Here is a 19,181-nt window from a genome sequence, read left to right on the forward strand (position 1 = left end):
TACTTTTCCTCAAATATTTTTCGCAATACTGGTCACAAAAAGGTGTGTATATAAATATATGTACCTAATGTTTAAATGTATGCGAGTGTCCGTATTATAGATTATAGTGTATTGAACTCGGACTCGTGGGTTTGTTGAGCCCAAACGAGTGTGTGGATCAGCCATCTCTGCGGGGGTCTTCGTTTTTTTTTTATTTTTTAGGCAAAATGGTAATCTTCGCGATATCTATTACACGTTTAAAGTAACAGTATTTTTGCACGAAACCTTCTTTTAACGCATAACTCTCGCCAAAAGAGCTGTGAATTACTGGAACTTATATACTTATTTACATATACATGTACGTATATGTGCGCGCTCTCATAATAATAGGTTGTACGCATAATTAAATATGCACAACCGAGCTAAGTGGTTCGTACCGAAAAATGTACATCGACATTCGCGAGCTACGTTCATTTCTGTGGCTGTTTGCACGAAATCTCTCGAAATCGCCCCACGACGAGACGAAAACGCGAAACTCGGCCGGAGCGGAGTAAAGGACTGAGGAGGACGGATGCGAAAGACGCGGCGGAGAGACAGCTGATATACATGCTGGGATAGGCAGGGCAGAGCCGTGCACCAGGGGTTGTCATTAACTGGGAGCTCACTCGGGAGATAACTACTACCTGCCACCACGGCGGGGCTCATTTTCCTCGCTGACCTCCTCCTCTCCTCCCCTCTCCCTCACTCCGCTCGGGGGAGTTGCTTCGGCTCATTACAAAAAGCACGTGAGCCCCGGCTGGCTGCTGCTGGCTATTTATTTCCGAATGGTGCATATCACTTTTCGTAATGGGCCTCGCGAAATTAAAAGTATGCCCTCCGGCGCCGAATCGCGCGCACGCACACACGCGCCCATATCGGATACATAGCGATAAACTCGCCTCCTCTTCTCTATCCCTCCGCGCGTCTTCAATCTCGAGACCTCGCGAGGTGCCCGGCCTCTGAAGCATCGACGACCCTGGGCTATTAAGATCCAATCGTATCTTTTTTGTTTTCTTCCTTTTCGCGGGCGCCGCGAACGTTGATAATGATTCTCGAAAGTTACTTAAATGTCGTGCGCATACGGCGAGCGACGCCGCGCCGCGGATGTAAGTACCGTAACGTGTGGTACCGCTCGTTAAAATTCATGCTGTATGTCGTCATACTGGAGGGACGGAACGATGCTCGAGGTACTTCAGGAAGTATTCAGCAGAATTACGATGCAATAAACGTGAAATATCGCAAATTATATAAAACGCGTTGAAGAATATTAATTTGAAACTCGGACGTTAGGAATTTATTACTATGTTATATTTCGCCGATCTACTTTCGACAGTTGCATTTTGTATTTTTATTTCTCTTGCGGCGCGATTAAAACGAACGTCTTGTTTCGTTGTTATTCAAAATATCAAGTTTTATGTAGCAATTTCGGCTCCACGAGCCTCGTATGCCGTCAATCAGCCGCGTTTATTATTTTCTTTAATTACGAGCCAGCATATGTTGAAGGCTCGCAGGAGGGTCAAGGTTCATCGGGCAGCCTCCTCCGCGGACATCAGCTGTGTTTCGGCCCATTAGCAAAGTACCCGCGTACCAGGACGTGTTTGTTCAGCCTTTCTTCTTTTTTTTTTTAGTACTTATGCACATATATGGCGGCGGTAAGGGTGAACAAGGGAAATGAAATTTCGTCAGCTAATTGAGTTTAAGCATGCGAATGCCTTTCCCGACAGCGGTACAGGTGTTTCCGCGGGTTAATGCGACTTGGAAACGCCCGTTCAACGCAAAAACAAATAGGATATGGGTAATATCCTTAGCTCTCACAGACACGCCCTCTCGATACTTTTAACGTTTTCTTTACAACTATGCAGCGTAATTATCCAGCACGAACCTGGTGTGTCTCAGTGTGAACTACTTCGAGGTAAATTTTAATCTTTTCTAATTAAGTCTTCAAACGGTCGCACTTGTATCCTGTTTTCAGACTTTATTTATATGCGTATACACTTGTGTGCGATATAAGAAAAATAATATTTATATAAATTAACATGTAATTTTTTATTTAGGTTAAACTTTACCAAAATTATTACGTCTGCTTGCATTCCTGTATATTATAATATTTTAAATACTTATTTCACATTCATACATTGTTCATTAAATAATTATTGTTTTTCATGAAAGAAAAAAAAATAATTATTGTTAAAAATAATATCCGGATTTAGTTACGTCTCTTTGATGTAGATTCCACTACGTGCTCCTCTGTGTATTTCCGAAGCTAACAATTATTTTCTACATTATGTATGACGTTCCATATTAAATGTGTTATCGAGAGCAAGAGGTAAAAACAAAGTGGTGCTGGCAATCGCCTTCGCCGGGAGATTAACGTATTATTTATGCTAATTCTATTAGCCTTGCAACAGTGCATCCGATCCGATAATATCAATTCAGCCGTTTCATCGCGCAACTCGCCGCGCCGCGCCGCGCCGCGCTGCGCCGATATGCCGTCTCTCCCCGCAGCGTTACGAGTAAGATTATAATTTCTAATGTTGAGCACCGACACACGCGCATAGATAAATTATAGATACACAGGTAATTTTACTCTGTTTGTGGAAACGCGCGATGCATGCGACGGCCGACTTAGAACACGGGGCAATTCACACGTGCCAGTTCGACGATTATTATCCTCGTAAATACGTTAATTTACGAACTCATTTGCGAATGAAAATAGCAGCCATTTGCATGAACGACCATCCTAGTATCAACTGTGCGAGAGGAAGGAAGAGCGTGCAAAGCAAATTCTTTATTCCGATAGCAATATTTCTATGCAATATATTTCATCTGAAACTAAAATTTTATAAACGCGTCATTTAACGAGATACCGAAGTGCTCGAATGTCTACATACATAGCCTTTTAGGAAAAACTAATTAGTCGGAAAATATGCGTGTATTCCTCTAACTTTATTGCGGTTGTGGCAACACGATCATTATAATTTAATGGAAGATTAATGGAGGTTTTGCACTTTGTAATATGTTTTGCAACAAGCGCGATGACGAAACGACGATAAAATATGGAAATTATTCTATTATCGTTACTGTACTACTTTTTCGTCTGGAAACTTAATAATTAAATGTTTAATGTCAATTGCGTCATAAAATTAATGTTATGAAATGGACACGATTGCAAGGAAGATCTATATTGTAGTAGACTTTCTCTCGCAAGATTTTATTCTATCAAAATAGTTTTCTTCGGACTTGTCGACCTCCGGTCTATATCTCTACGGTCTATATATAATTCTCGGCGTTCCATTTATATCCACCGTGTACTGTACAAATAGGCCTTTACAGAGGCTCGTTTGTCGCGACAGATCGTTCGCGAGCGATCGCCTGGACAAACAGGCCTGACGTGCACGCGATAGAAGAACGTATGCAAGAACGAACATACGCGAGGCTTATCAGCGCATAGACCCAGACATCGAGGAATCGTCGAGCAACGCGATTAAAGACGTCAGTCCCGCGAGTTCATCGGTGCTCGAACGTCTTCATCAAGCGGGCTAGCAACCAATCGGGCGAGATATATACTCGCGCGGAAAAAGTGGACGAATCGAAGAACGAGGGATGAAAGCGAAGGGAAGGAGGAGAGGAAGGGCAGATGAACTCGATCGATCGAGCGAGCGAATTGAGGAGGACGAGGCACTGAAGAGGGTACTTAATGATACTTGCAGTGAGATATACCTGCGAGACGCGAGGTATCGGAGAACAATTATCGCAAAACGACAATCGCTCTTCGGCCTCGTTCGCCAGAGTGGAAATCGACAGCCGGACGGAGATCGGCGCAAGAACTCGCGCGTCTGACGTGTCGTCGTCAATGGCGCGCGCGCCTCCCTCTTTTATTCATGAAAAGAGATGGCCGGCATTGGCAGTCTCGATAATCTTTACCGGGTGTTTTCTTATACCGCCGCGGCCCGGGGAGAGAGAGTCCGTGCAGCGTGCAGGCTCCTCGATCCTATAAGGGCCCGCGACGAAGAAAAATCTTACTTCGCGATTCCGCGAAGGTCGCCGCGTTTAGATCGAACACCTGTGCGGGACTTTTATGGTGCACTCCTCGACGGAAGTGGACAGTCCGCGGAATATAAAAAGGGATCGTTAGATTGCGCACGTTAGGATGGTTCTTTCCCGCGGGCTCGGGTCGACGTCGTGTTCTTCTTCGGGAACACGTTTACAAAACTTACAAGTCACGAAACACGACACGGTGGAACGAGAGAGAGATAGCAGGGAGATATGAATAAATTTTTGCAGTAATAAAACCTGAATGGTGTAAAACAGGATCGTTTGCTACGCTTCGTGTTTAATAATAGAATTAATTGAATCATCTTAGTGAGTCTATCATCTATATGAGTCGTGATTTTCTAATCCTTCTATCTTGTCCAAAATTTCATTCCGAACAATTCTTTTCACTTAGAATTTTATATTTTGTATTGTTCGTTTATAGAGCAGGTATGTTGGTTTTTAACTAGTTATTTATCAGTAGCGGCGTATAATTATGGCATTTAACATATATAACTAGATAGAAGAATATAAATACAAAATGTATGTACATTTAAGTAACAATGTTACTAACGATAATGACAGTAGATATGTTAATGGGATGGAAATTTTTGAGCGTTAGTCATTCAGTTTGAAATTAGCATTGCAAAAAAATAGCACTCTATCTAATATTTTCATGGTCAAAATAGGTTCGTTTAATTCTATTTTTAATCATTTTAATTACTGATTATAATCATTCCATACATAAAATACTTGTATGTAAAATTGCAAGACTTTTTTTTCCCATAAATAGTTATAAAGTTATGTAGAGTTATTCAAATCCAAGTTAGTAATTCAAATTTAAATTTATATAATTTAAGTTTATAAAGTTATGTCTCAATAAATTCAAATCTAATACGTTGTTTCATGCTGAGAAACACTTAAATCACATGGTTTAAAAACAATTACTATATTTGAATTTATATTTAACAGAATTACACACACACACATATGTACCTTGAAAATTACTGTTCATGATTGTTATGTGCCAACACAATAACGTGAGATTTTCGATATTCAAGTTTCCTAATAAATGGGTTAGCGGGTATTATACCTCATAATTCTTTTGTTTAGTAAAGATTCTATCTGGTTTTTTTATCTCGACATGACTTGCGCACCTCCCCCGATGACTTGAAGATCCCAACCCTGATACGAGCACTCCGGACGCGTTGACAAACGTATACGTGCGCGTATACGTGCATGTGTGGCCGGATCTACATTATAAAACGCATGCAACACAATGTTCGCTTTCGTCGACGAACGTGTCACGGTCTTCATTACTTTCTTGCAACGCGTCGTCGGAATTCATCGATTAACTTGCCCTTCGAGGAGGCAATTAGCGCCACCGGGGCTTTAGTCGGGGAGAGCCTGCCAGGATCCACGGACGATCCTGTTCCAAGAAGACGAGAGAAGACCGCGCCGCCGGGGTCTGAGATCTCGGGCGGGGAATGGGGAGCGCGGGGAAGGCAATCCATCGAGAGCTCGCATACCGCTGTCTAATCCATTTAACATAAAGCCGCCGGTCCGCGTCCCCCGTATCGCCGTCGACCTTCTTCCCTTCCTTTTCTTGCGCGCCGGGAATTCGCGGGCGACGAGTCAATTCCGTGTATAACCTGTCGGGAACGTTTCGATTCCTCGCGACGTCGGGAGGCGCGCCCGATGGGTGGCCCGCGAATTCCCCAGCTGCTCCCGTCCCGAAGAATGGCAGGACCCCGGGGACGGGGACGGGGACGGGCATTTCTTTCGAGCCAGCTGGAGCAGGACCCGCCACGTTCCTGTATATCGTACGATATCGCGCGGACGAACAGGAACGGCCGTTCCGAGATCCCCCCCTCTCTCTCTCTCTCTCTCTCTCTCTCTCTCTCTCTCTCTCTCTCTCTCTCTCTCTCTCTCTCTCTCTCTCTCTCTCTCTCTCTCTCTCTCTTTCTCCTCTGCCATGCTCTCGCTTATATCTTCCAAATGGAGAATATGTGAGATGTTGAAAAAAATAGAAACAGAAAAAAAAGAATATTCTTATTTAGAGAATATCATTATTTTTTACGTAAATTTAAAAATAAGATTATACAGTGTTAAACAAAGAGATAAATTATTTGCATCAAAGCATTATATATAATTCAATAAGGAAAAATATATTCTTATTATTAAGAAATAATTTTTATTAATGGAAAGCAAAAAATATTGGATAGAGGATAACAGTGTATACTTTCATCAAATCAAGAATATTTTATAAACGATAAAGATAGTTTAATCTTATTTTAAAATTCAATATTCTCTACGTGAACACAAGTAATAATGTTGGTTCAATTTTATTATGTTACAATGAAGAAGAAGAAGAAATCGGAAAAAAACAAGATATTAAAATATTCTTGAAATACAAAAATATAAAATTAAAAAAAAATTATATATTCTTGCTTATATATGAAACAATAATTGTGTTGATTTAAATATATTCGTCTTGATTAAAGATAATTAATTTTTTTTCTGTGTATACTAAGGCTTGTATCTCCTTGCTCGAGGGCAAGAGTACCTTTAAACAGTTTCGAAATCTCATGCTTTTAAAGTTCACGCGCTTTATTATCTCTCTCGATACTAATCAAGAATGGTAAGCGTTATTTAACGAGAAAATTGATTTATTAATTACAAGTTGAAACTCCGCAAATTTGCATTAGTAATTATCAGTTCTCGGTTGATATCGCGCGATCTATAACCGGTCTAAACTTCATTCTGTTGCGACAGAGTCACGTTTCGCTCCTGTCGCTCTATATTTGTGGATTACCACCCGCCGTTACCTCGCGATTAATACGCCGCGACGTAAATACTACAGCAGCCGATTAAAACCAGCCAGCCTATTAATGTAGCGGGTTAATGAGCGGGTCGCGGTTGATGGTCGGTGGTCCCTCGGGAATTACAAAGTGTCTCCGCTCGCGTCGCGGCACGTGGCAGCCGCGCAGACGGCCGCTTATCCGAGATAAGATCTAAAAGGCTCTCGATCCTAATTCGAAGTGTCGACACTGCGAGTTCTTATTTGTATTTTCGTACCTGCGGCCGCATTCCTACGGCCGGAGATAACATCCGATGATCCTGCAAGATACGACACGGCGGAGACACCGCAGGACACTCATCGGCATCCATGAGTGTCCTTCTTCCTCGGGACCTCCACCGAAGAAATCAGCGCTACTTGACCGAGAAACGAGACACTCATTTCTGACCTCTCTTTAAGGACGTTCTCTCGTCCTTATACTAAAGAAAATCGATTTTCTTAGGATTTTCTTGAAACTGTGAATATACGTTAATTTAGGTGTGCTTTATGCGTGGTATAAATTTCAGTACTTCTTCCGGTATAAAAAAATCAAGATACTGAGCCTCAAAGTTTCAACTTTTACTAATGAAAAGATTTTCCAGACCAAACGGTAAGAGATACGAGGTTGGCCAAGAGGACCAAAGTTGCTCCTCTCGTCGAGTTTTATAAGGAAAAAATGCCAAAATTTAAAAAAATTAAATTTTAATTTTTTTTTTGAAACTTTGAAGCTCAGTATCTTTATTTTTTATACCGCGCATAAAGCACATCTAAATTAACGTTAATTCACAGTTTCAAGAAAATCCTAAGAAAATCGATTTTCTCTAGTTAAAGACGAAAGAACGTCCTTAATGTAAAGCACGTTATAAAAAGAGATAAGACTCTAAGAATAGATTTTAATCATTGATTTAATCATATAATGGTAATTGATATGTTTTGTAGAAAAGTATTAAGTAATATTGCCTAGAATACGTTTGACGTCGATAAATATATTATTCCTATACCTATGCAAAGTTTGTTACAAAAACATGCATGAGAGTGACATTGTTATTTATTACATAGATTAAATTATTGTATACTATCAAGTGGAAAATTAGAATTATACCTGGAAATAATCGAGTAATTGTACTCAGACGATAATATATCTCTTTTCTCTCTTTCTGTGAATAATAAAATAAATCATCTGTTAAAACAATATTTAAAAGAAGAAATATCTTGCTATCGTATCATATAACTTTCGAGGAACATTGAAGAAAAATATTTTGGCGAGCTTCTTTAACAAACTCGAAAGACTCAGCGCGTATCGTGGGTCCAGCGGCCCCGAGGACTCGGATTAATCGAAGACAAGGCAAGCACATTACCGCGGCTCCGAGAGAGATAGTGGGATAGCGCCACGAAAACCACCGTGAAACTCCGAGAACCCGACACCCAGGTTCGTTGGAATAAAGTCCCGCACAGCCTGCTCCTCTCTCGGCCGACCGGAAAAGAGAAGGATAGACGCGTCACGCAGAGAGAAACAGAGAGAGGCAAATTGCTTTCTGGACTTCCACCGAATCTGTGACGGGTTAATCCTTCCAGCTTCCAGGAAGCGGGGAGAGTGAAGAAGTTGCCCGAGAAACCGCGACCCGTATCGAAATCGGCGATTCTCAAGAATCGTCGGAATGCTCCTGGCAGTCTGCGGTCGTCCGAGACATCACCGAGTTATTTTTGTTGACGAGTCGCCGACGAGACATTAATTATACTGGTTTGTAATTGATGATTATAATTGACAAGTCGTTAATATCTCATAAAGGAAACTTTTACGTGATATAGACATTTTGTAAATAGGCATATTTCGTAAAAATATGCCTATTAACTTTTATTATAAACAAATATGCCATAATTTTTATTATAAACTAGGATGTTTTTATCCCGATCCAAATTAATTGGACATCTGTACCACTTAATTTATTATGAATTTTAAAAGAAATGAAATCGAGTTTCATGTGCATATTTATCGAGATATTTAAACATACATAAATATGTATATAACTCGTATATGTTTTATCTCTGTTACTGTTTATTTTTATTCGCACATGAATAATATAGAAGAAACGGTGCAAGCGCATAACGGTGCAGAAATATAATTTTTTTCCGACCGAGTACGTTGTAGAGAACCTATACCGATAGACAACAGCCTATAGAAAATCTACGTAGGTAGTATAATAAAGATCTGAATTCCACCGGCTCGCTCGCCGGGACAAAGGACATCCTGCGCGATGCATTTAACGCCGACTCACGGCTACCCCAACTAATTATTCCGCGGTAGTTTACCCGGCACGTGGGGTCACACGGGGCGTCGGTTCGATGCGCTCCGCGGCTTTTCGGAACGCGATTAAAGAAACTGAAGGCGAATGCATGTCGCCATAACCGACCGTGACCATGGTGACGATGGTTATCGACATTTCGGCTGAGCCTCTCTCTAGGTCCTGCTCGACCGCCCGAATTCAAATGAGAATCACATACAAGACTCCACCAACTCGACACCTAGTAATTTAGTACACTAGATGGTGTTGAAAAAAAAGGAAGAAAAGATTCACGCTCGATGATTTACATAATTTTATAGCGTTGTCGTGTGCGTAGTTTTAATTAGGGGCTTTAGACTGCTCTCCCGGTTCTATGTGTGAAAATTTTAAAGAAAACGCTTCTTTCACAATCTCAAATTATCTGATTTCCTTTCTCGATATACTGTCAAAGAAATAAATGTCTTTTATGTAACACGTGCGTGGAAAGTGCCCCATAGCGCACGCTACGCGTGCGTGATAGACCACTTTCCACGCACTTGCAACATAAAATAGGGTGTGCAAGTCGTGCGTAAAGATGAAAATTCCCGGCCGAAGGCTCGTGCGTCAACTCCGCACCCTTGAATTTTCATCTTACCAGCACTTGTTGCACAAATAACTATTTCGCATCGTTGAGCAAATTACTTTCTTATGAAGATTCAGAAAAAAACTTATGTAATTTTAATTGAGAAAACTGCTCCTTCGCCGAAAGAAAAAATTATTTTGTTGTTATTTTTTTTTTAAACATCCTATATGAAAGAATAAATATTCACAGTATATCTCATAGATGCGTTGAAAAATATTGAAAGTCATCAGTTACAAGCTTGTAACGTTAGAGCAACGACGCGACGTGTCAACGCGGTCGGTCGGTGAAAGATGCGGCTGCAGATGCTCGCCGCGAAGAATGTCAAGGGTGCCGTGTGGCACGACTCGAAAATTGCGACTTCTTTCTGCCTCTCACACTCACAGCCACGGCGTACATGTGCGGCCGTCGCTAATGGGCTTTAATTGCGACCCCCTGCAATTCCGCGCGCCGTTCGTTCTCCAGCCTTTGCCGCCGCGCGGCTTACACAGGCGAGCGCGCTCTCTCGCCACGGTTGTGACATCGGGTTATAAGATAAGCGCAGTTACGGAAATTGAATAATAATTGCAGGTCTCGGCAGGCGTCCACCGTCGTGCCACTACCAACCGTCCGCTATCCGACACTTCCACTCCGCCGCCGTTTACATCGCCGGGAAAAGTCTAATAACCCTCTAGCGCGCCGCTAGAACGCTCCCGCGCGCGGCGCTATCCGACAGATCTCCTTAATTAGAATTCCGTTGGAAAGGTGAAACAATGGGACCCGTCGAGTGGGTACCATCGCGCCGCCGGGTCGCGAGAAGGCCCAACAAGCCTCTCTCACCGTCACGGGCGCTCGCACACGGTGCGCGACAACGTTCGTCGACAGCTTGTCACGAAAACTGCCAGCTAGGCGAAATCGCGTGACTTTCGTTCGTACATATGTGAGTATATGCTTACGTATCTTTCCTATAATTGTTTTTTTATATTGTCTTTATTTAAAAAAGAAACTAATCAAGAAACGTTATAATATATATCTTTCTGCAATTCCTATATAGTACATTCTAAGAGACGGGGAGAAAATTGTTTATAGAGCGCAACGTTTTATTGATCGTCTCTAAGAAAATAATTTTCTACTCGATTCAATTCAACTGACAGATTTCCATTTATTCAACTATATATGCGTTTAAACCGCATAGTCGCGCTAAGTCGCAATCGCGTCGATAGATATTATAATAGTCTTCTCTATACGTTCGCTAAACGCGGGATTACTTCAAATCAACCCCCCGCAACGCGGGTTGAATGAGGCCCACCGACGGACTGGCGATCGTTCTATAAACGTCGATACAATTCCGCGAGGCGTTTTGTCACGGAACGCACGGGTCGGTGGCACCGCGTGCGCATCGAGTGCCTCTGCGGTTTACGGTATTTACGTTCGTCGCGCGATCGCACACGGCGCGCCCGCGCCGGAGCACGGGGGAGAATTGACTTCTTGCGGGCCGATGATTGATGACTAGATAAAGCCGCGCTGAGGTAGAGTAATCGGCCCTTAAGCGTCGCGCATAAATCAAACGGCTCCGCGCGTCGCGAGAAAGAAACGCGGGCTCCCGTCGCGCGTCGCGCCGACGACGGCGGAGATGCGTAAGTGGATTTGGAAAACCGGTAGAAAACCTGATCCCCGTTTCGCTCAACAAACCGCCGCGCTATACGGCGCGACCAAATGAAACGCCCCGCGCATCGCGACGGGCATATCGTGCTTGCTTCGATTTGGTCAACGGCCAGATAGTTAATTATTCCTGGCGACTTTTTTCCCCCGGGACGCGTACGCGCATGCTGGATTTATTTGCTTTTAGAATTTACGTGCCGAGTTTACACAGGTTGCAAGTTAATATGTATATAGCTATATCAGTCCGGGGTACGGCCCCGGATGATTACTCGGCACAATCTGGAAGATAAAGTTGTCGCAAGCGTAAATATTCAATAGTTGTTGAATTATATATTAATAAGTTGATTATACTTTAAACAGAATTAGGAAAGGAGGAAAGTTAGCTTTACTCAAGAACTAGAAATTGATACACATATTATCATAATTTGAGCCTAATGTGTTGCGCAGATTAAAAAATACATGTATTTGACATTATTGCGCCTCCACCTTCAACTTATTCAGGTAATAGAGTGAAAGATCTAAAAAATTATATAAAAATTAAATATTGTTGCATATTTTAAGTATAGATATGCAATGTAATAAGAAATATAATAATAATTTTTTCTGATAAGTTTGAGCTAAGAATTTATAATTATATTAGGTAAATATCTTTCGCAACTTTTAAATTAATAAAAAAAATAGACAAAATCTTTTACCGAAGAAAGAAACGTCATAAACGTCAGGGATTAATGTAAATTACAATATTTGCAATGTAATAACACATTTAAACTAGTGTATAGAATTAAGCATTCTATAACTTATTGCATGTTGTAAGAAAGAAAAAGAGTATATTATTATTACGTTCTTGACATAAACGCGCGATGCAAATGCATCCTGCACGCCACATGTATATATATCGCGCATTAAGGCTGATAATAGAGTCAGCAATTTGAAGCTATTAGCGTTTCTAAATAACGCCGACTTAATAATTCGTTATAAAATACCTGGCACGATTATTTCTAAGTTTTTAATTACAACGCCAGCGATTAAGAGATCGAGATAAGAACTAAGCGAGAGGATATAACACGTGGCCGAGAGAAAAATGAATTATTAATTTATTCGCCATTTATCTGGCCGTTGCGTTAACCGTAATGCGGCGATTTCAATGCTCATTACCCATCGGCGTTATCGACGATTATCCGGACCCCGGTCCGGCACGCCATAAATGAACGAATATTTAATTAATCGCGCAAGGTCGACGCGTAATAAGGCCTATTAAAGTTTTTGCCACGGGACGATCTTGCGCTCGCGAGTTACCCTTTCTCGAAGGGGCTCGGAGAGCTCGAGAGTTAATACTTAAGAACAACCTGCGAAGAGGCGGCATCGGGGGGGGGGGCTCTTACAAGGTAAAATTTGCCCGGCCGCTTCCAAAAAGCTGACTCATTTCTTGATTGCGCCGACGGTATACTCTTCGACAATTATGCAAAATAGCTCCTGCCCTTATTCGCGCCCGACGGACGCATCGCCGCTATTATTATTCTTTCGCAGCAATAAAAGAACGCGAGGACGAACGGGACGAGAAACTTCCGCCGCGCCGCTTCGATACATCGATATGTAGACCGCGATTATCGACAGGAATATAACGTTTATAATCGTGTCTTTTCTTGATTGTAATAAATCTGTGACGTTTCGTTGCACGACTGTTTACAATCGGTATTGAATTATTTTTAATTTTTAATTTCAAATATCGCGTAACAGAAAGACAATTTATTTCAGAGTCGTTTCGCGTTGTACGCAGCGTGCTAAAAAAGGACCGCGATACTCGCGATAAAAACGCTTTTCTATAATGATTCTTATATTAATCACTGCCATCTACTTTAGAAACGGTCATCATGTATAGCCGGACGTAGGTGCGCGAGGGGTCGACGACGTACTTCCGTCGTCGTCCTGTCCCGTCATCGTTGCCGTCGTCATCGTCGTCATCCTCCGGTGAATGAGGACGCGACGCGGCAATTCTTTACGTGTTACGCAACGCCATGTGCGCGTATATGTGTACGCGCGTTCGGTTAATGCGATCAAAAAGGCATAACGATTACGTTCAATTATTAACAATTACAAGGACAGCAAAAACCGTAATTACCCGCCATTAATCGGAGAAGCCGGGGAGCGCGGTTTCGCTCCAGCATCGTTATATGCGCGACGCGCCACCGTAATGGCGGATACCACCACGGTATGGTGTTGGTATACCGATATAGAAGAGTAGGGCGCGTATATGCACGCGGCCATATTCACACGAATTGCCGCGTATATACGCTAAATCAAATTCCTGAGTCGTTGGAGTTAGACAAAAAGTAGCCGCGCAATCACGGAGCGCGCAGATTGCCGCGTGCAAGAAAGTAGCAAATAATTGCGTACGTGTAAAAAACCCACTGCTCACTTTGCTCGTCCAAGGTAATCACGAACGTGTCGCATTCATATTTTTAAATTGTATATTAGATCGTTGTAATGAGATAAAAGGACGGCGACACTAACTTATCTTGATCGATTGCTATAACTGGACACTGTGTACGGTGAAAATAATAATACGTAAATTGAGAATTTAAAAAAAGCCTTACAAAAAACAACGAATGTCGGGTTTTAATGGAGTGAATTTTTATCACATTGAATTAAACTTTAATGTTTGACTTCTCTCTCTCTCTCTCTCTCTCTCTCTCTCTCTCTCTCTCTCTCTCTCTCTCTCTCTCTCTATCTTTATCTCTTTTTTTTCTAACTTTTACAAGTGTTAAATTCATGAGAAATTTAGACGAGAAATATGTAATAATAAAAAGTAATGGTTTATATATTAAAACACTACCCGACACATGTGTGTAAAAAAATATCTTATCAAATAAATATCTCTCTTCTTTTAGTATCAAATACCTCGTCTTAAATACTTCGTCTTAAATTTACAAAATTATACGAGACGCTTCCTCAAAATTTCTTCGACACATACAATCACGTATATACATGGAGCCGAAAAAAATTTACGATACCTTCCATCCCACACGCCGTGTAATTATCTGAGCGAGTAACGCACGATACTAACGTTGTCACCCGCGACTTGTAATATGTTGCGAGACGAAATTAATTGCCGGCGTCGCCGCTGATTATTCAGCTGGACGCGCAATTTTTATCACTGGATATAGAGAGTGGCATCGTGCGCGTACCGCACGCGGCACAAACGCTGCAGGGACGAGGGACGTGATTTAGTAATTGATAGTGACACCACCGGTAATTAACTGCCGTGGATAATTGTGACTGTATTTAAGACTTGCCGACTGGCAGCCAGTACACGCTCTTTCGCGGGTAAAAGAGGACGAAAGGAAAAGGAAGGAAAAGAAGGAAATGCTGCAAACGTCGTCGACGTCGTCGTTGTTCGTTGCTGTGTATATAATTCTCAGAATCGCCGCAAGGACAAGACTAATGCACGCGACAACGATATGCGCCGCGCATTCGGGCCAAGCGACGCGCGAGATTTATGGTTCAGAATAAAGGCGACGACGACGTTGTCTCTTGCAAGGAACGCGTTTACAACCAAATTTGTTAACTCGTTCAGCGTCGCGAAATTTCGCCGTCCATCTCTAGCAGGGGGTCCCGATGGGGAATCTACCCACGACGCGATGGGGAATGTAACGTCCTGAACATTTAACACAGCTTTTAATTACTCGACGAGAGAGAGAGAGAGAGAGAGAGAGAGAGAGAGAGAGAGAGAGAGAGAGATTTCGTAACTTGTATAAAAAAATTCAGCTTAATTAGTAAAATAATTTTTTTAATGGACTCTTTTGTTCTTCTATATTTTCAAAATGCAAGTGCAAGACGTGTCTTCTGCATGCTCCTGCGTGTTCTGCACAGGTTTCTACGGCGTTACGTAAGTTACGATTTGTTACGATGTTATATATCAGTATTACAAACTGAGCCGCAAGAACGCCAGATTTGTGTAATTTGTAGCAGCTCCACCCATTTCGCGCGAGTAAAAACGCGACCTCTAATTACGGATCAAGGTGCGCCCCGATCAAAGCAAAAACGAACGGCGCGATTTGTGTGGGGGCAAAAACCTTCGATGAGCAGCTATGAATTTAGATGCAGATTGGAGCGCGGCTCCAATTATATTTTGCACATTGCAAAACTCCGCAACGGGAGACACGTGTGATTTATCACACGTGTGCCGACTGTTTTGCCATATCTTCTTTTTTTTATCCGTTTAGACCGTCTAATGATTGTTCGCGAATCGCTATCGACGATCGACAGACGGCACATCTGCCTTAGACGACCATTATCGATTGCCCGTCTCACATCGATCGGCAGATCGGCCCGTCGGTGAAAAAGAAAGAATTGTTGCAAACAAAAGCCGTCGGAAAGATGGATCGAAAAGGGTATCTCAGTAAGCTGAGCTCAGGCTCCGATAATTTAGATAAGTAGATGCAAAAATAATCTATAGGTACGCTTATTCAAAAATGGAAATGATATAATTGATGCAACCATCATCACATATACATATAACATAATTGATGATAATTATGTCATAATTATGTAAAGTATTAATTATGTGATTGGGTTGTTCTAGCTTTGGTTTAGACTGGGCGTTATGTCAGAAAGTAACGGCGCGTGGTTTGCCAAGGCGAAGAATTCTACGTAAAATTCACTGAAAAATAATATTATAGGTAATCAAGATCCAATCATGGCACACACAAAAAACTTAAGCAGTATTAAGCAACTCAGCCAATCACAGTCAAGAACTTAAGGCATAACGTAAGCGGTAATAGCAAATCCAAACTGTTGATTTTCTTACTGCTAACGTTTTACTACTTAAGTTTTTCTATGTGCCAAGATTGATAAGGAAAAAATTAATAATTCTTCGGATAAAAACGCTTTAAACACCAGATTTCATTAATTCGATTTGTTTTCTTCCTGCCTAGTTATACAAATCTTCCAATTTATATAAGATTTGTGATACCAGGTGCAGAAATTATACGTTAATCGAAAGTGATCGATAACGTTGTTGTAGCCAGTAAATGATTACAATCGTGATGTAACATTCCATCGATATTCACATCGACTAACCGCCATATCTTTACTCATCCATAGAATGCGCGGCGTACAATTATTATACATTAGGAAATATGTACACCCTGTGTTTATCGGTGTTTAATTGATCAGTGCACGGTATTTTCATTTTACTTATAGTCGTTATAGATCCAAAGGACCCCGTGGTGGCGATTAAAGAAGCCCGAGCCACACATCTATCTTTAGGAAGATCTTTTCTCGCTCTCTCCTTCTCTTTCCCTCTCGTGATAATCGATAATGTACACCGTTGCGGCTACTATATATTGACAGACACCGCGTGTGCGCGTACATCAAAGTATCAAGGCACAGAGCGAAGTGTGTGCAAATACCGCCGGCGGCGGCAAGCAGCTTGGCATTCCCCGGCGATCATGTGTGCAGAAATCATTAACGATCGCTATCGAGGCGCGGACGGTAGAACGGAACGATATATATGCGCCGTGACTTAAGCGACTACCACGCAACGTCGGAATTAATTTTTATTTGCGAATCGGCACATCGCCATCGTGGCGTGCCCCGCGTCTCTCTCGTCGATTCGTTGTGATCAGCGCGAGTGATCGATGATCCGGCCGATACTCCGGATGCCGCGCAAATTACACTAGCCGCTATCTCCGCGATCATTAATTACTCGCGTGTGCGTAAATCGTCGGTGGATGCTTTCTCCGGGACCGATAATGGACCAATTTGCAGATTGTAAACGAGAATCGCGCGCGAAGGGAGGGAACGTGATTCGGCCTCGCCATTTCGATCGCGATATTCATAGGCGCCGCAAGAAGGCCTCATCTTTTTGTGTTCTTATATACGCAATGAAAGAAGATTTATCTCTAATTTTTTCAGTATCGAACATTATAGTGGTATAACTGAGGAGAATTAAACCAACACACACACACACACACACACACACACACACACACACACACACACACACACACACACACACACACACACACACACACACACACACACACACACACACACACACACACACACACACACACACACACACACGCGAATTTCTTCCACTAGTAATAAATACTAAACACTCTTATTAAATGCTACTTGGAAGGCTCAGAAGATAGCAGTTTGACTTTTGGTGAGAAATGAGCAATTAATATTAATGTTGTCAATAATATTAACGATATTTTGACTTATGACGTAATTAATATTGATTGAACGTAATTAATATTAATATCGAGTTTTTAATAATTGACGAAGTGTTAAACCAGCGCGCGCGGTCTTACTTAAACCGATAAAAAATTAGTGGGTCTTAAAGAAAACCTTATTGTCGACGCCTATGATGTTTAATCCTCGCCTTTCTCCGACTCTGCCAGGAGATAATGTTTCATCGGCGTTCGCTAGTAGTTACGTGCGCCGCGTGTGTGTGTGTGTGTATATGTAAACGCGCGTACTAACGACCACGCGTCCCAGTTTACACGATAATCTTTACAACGTAATAATCGGCGGATACGTGAGCGCCCGACGGGGTCGCGGGACGTTTCGCCGTCATAAATATACGCAATCGCGATCGCGGCGCGATACTTACTTCGCGCGGTTCGCGAACCGCGATCGAGACATCGAGAGAGTCAATTGTATACGTATTAGTGAAACGGCAGGAATCGTTTTACGGGGATCGATCGTTGCCATCAGGCCGCTCGCTCGCGAAACAGATTCGTGCTAAATCGCGAGACGTCGAAGTCGTAAACGTCGCCGTGCGAGAAAAAGAGGGTTACGCGACATAAAAGCGAGGTGCAATAGAATCGTAAAATAATTTGATTGACAACCGTGTGTTTCGTTATTATGACACCGTGTGGAAATTTATAGTGCCCGTTTAACTCGCGAGCTCTAACTGATTTGAGTCACCTCGATTTATCAAAAGTATACTGCTAAGAATGCGTGTACGCGTGCAAAGCACATTTGTCACATTTTTTTTTACCGTTGAATTAGCGTATGTACATTATACTTTCATACGATCCGTTGCAAAAAAAAAGGAAAGATACAACTATGTGCACAAGCGGAAAATTTACTTATCTGTTTTGCGAATAGTTATTATCGACTAAATCGGTATTACGCACTTACGTAAATCACCTTATAGGTCTGAATCAATCTTTTTCTTTCATAATGGACACGGGAGATCGCGAAATTGATCTATCGATTGAATCGCGCGGAATTATACAAATCAGTAGACCGCGCGCTATAATCGGCCTACCAAGAAATCATTTTACAACACTCTTGTGTTGTTCATCGCAGATTAATTACGAAGCTATTGCATAATTGGATAAAACATGAGTTTTAAATTAGTGTAGTAAGCGCAGAGAAATAGCCGCTGCACAAGTGCGTTCTCTAACAAAAGATAAAGTTTGTATAAATTTAAATTGTATAATATTGATTTTATGTTTTTAATAAACATAATATTTTGTTTTCAATTCACTTTATCGATATTAATTTGTCTTATAATTTAGGAATCTGTAAAAAAAATGTTGTACACGAGAAGTTTTATCGACCTGATTGAGCATTATATCGCTCTCTTTTTAAAAATATTTTTATTTTCGCATTTTCATATTTTTCGTATTTAATATTGATAAATATGTACACAAAATTCCACTTTTTCCCGTTTAATAATATAGCGGAATTAAGATTATTTATCCCAAGAGAAATAAAAAAGGTTCAAGGC

At 41.7% G+C, this 19,181-nt stretch overlaps 1 protein-coding gene across 1 annotated transcript in view; it reads left to right on the top strand.

The window, feature by feature from the left end:
* Positions 1 to 19,181, top strand: part of LOC143904498 (aristaless-related homeobox protein) — a 151,530-nt gene that overhangs the window by 95,873 nt on the left and 36,476 nt on the right. The gene's annotated exons all lie outside the window — the stretch shown is intronic.

Source organism: Temnothorax americanus, unplaced genomic scaffold (assembly GCF_048541705.1).
Source record: "Temnothorax americanus isolate GAGA-0224 unplaced genomic scaffold, ASM4854170v1 Scaffold53, whole genome shotgun sequence".
NCBI lineage: Eukaryota > Metazoa > Arthropoda > Insecta > Hymenoptera > Formicidae > Temnothorax > Temnothorax americanus.